Genomic DNA, 1,472 nt, shown 5'->3' with positions numbered 1-1,472 from the left:
CATGCTCGTACATTCCACGTACTGAGCCATTTGGCCTGCATCTTCTCATGATGCAGACACAGGTATTCAGGATCATCAACAGGAGCATCGTTGATACATCCGAGAGTTCGAGTTAGCTATGGCGAGCTCCTTGCTTCCGGAGGATTTCATTTACCTTTCAGTTATATCAGTTGTTAGGATGTCGTGGGTCTTATCCCGACTTCCATCTTTATCAGTTAGAGGCTTCATAGATAGTCAGTATAGTTGAGAAGTCTGTATTATTTATTTATTTTATTAAATATTTCAAAGACTTAAGTTGCCAATTTTTGGGCTAGTTGAATATATTTTATTATTCAGAGTTTTCATTTGAGTTAAAGTTTGAATTTAAGTTTTGTGAACTTTTATTTCAGTTTTTAAGCTTTGTATGCTTGAATCAGTTTTCCGCTTTTAGTCAGTCAGGATGAGGGTTCTCTTGGGGACCAGCAATGGTCTTCGAGTGCCAGCCACGTCCAGGGTGTAGACTCGGGGCGTGAAACTAAACTTGTAGGATTCATTTCAATTTTATAAGAACTGTTTCAAACCTTTGTGTGAGTTAGTGTAAGAACATTGTTAGAGTTAACTTTGTGTCTTACTGTTTGAAGTCTATATTAATTAGTGATAGTTAATATAGTGGACAATGAATGCATTGCTTTGGCTCTGTAAGTAATAGGTGTATTACTTTGTGTGAGATTAAGAGTTTAGTCTCATTGGTGTAGTTGAAATCTATATTCACTTTTGCTTGGAGATTAGTGAAGGCAGTTTAATATCATGTGTGACAGGTCGTGGTTTTACTCCTTTGAGTAAGGAGGTTTCCACGTAAAAAATTTTGTGCCTATTTTACTTCCAGTTATTTACTTTCTGCACATTAACTCTGTCAAAGGACCTGGTCCTGTGATCACTAGTGGACGCGTACATTCCAACAATTTTATTTTAATTAACTCTAAGAAGTGGCTATCAAATTCTTTTCATTTTTCATCCTTCTTCTTTTCTCAGAACTTTGTCTTGCAGGTAATTAACATATGAGATAAGAATATACATATATTAATTTGTGTTTATAATTATAGTATTTTTAAAGTACTAAATATTACTATCTTTTATTTCATTTGGGGAAGAGATACTTTGTTGTCATATTTTAATTTGTTATTGGTATCCAAGAGTAGATTCCAAATATTTGAACCATTTTTCGTTTGAAAATGAACGATATTCGTGTAATTTAATTATAAAACTATTTTTAATACAATGATAATTTGAAACAATTTTTGTCAACTTAGATTGGTACACGTGTCCAGAAACTAGTGTATATATATATATGATATCTTTATCCCAAAGTATTGCCTAAAATTTCATTCATCACTAACAAAGTTGGTATCCTTAGATAGCCAGAAAGTTGAACTATAACAGCAAACATTCCAGAATTGAACTTCAACTACTCTCTCTGTATTTGTATTGATTAA

This window comes from Solanum tuberosum, unplaced genomic scaffold, assembly GCF_000226075.1.
Source record: "Solanum tuberosum cultivar DM 1-3 516 R44 unplaced genomic scaffold, SolTub_3.0 scf00860, whole genome shotgun sequence".
Lineage (NCBI taxonomy): Eukaryota > Viridiplantae > Streptophyta > Magnoliopsida > Solanales > Solanaceae > Solanum > Solanum tuberosum.
The sequence above is the reverse complement of the archived record's forward strand: the minus strand, read 5'-3'. Positions refer to the sequence as shown.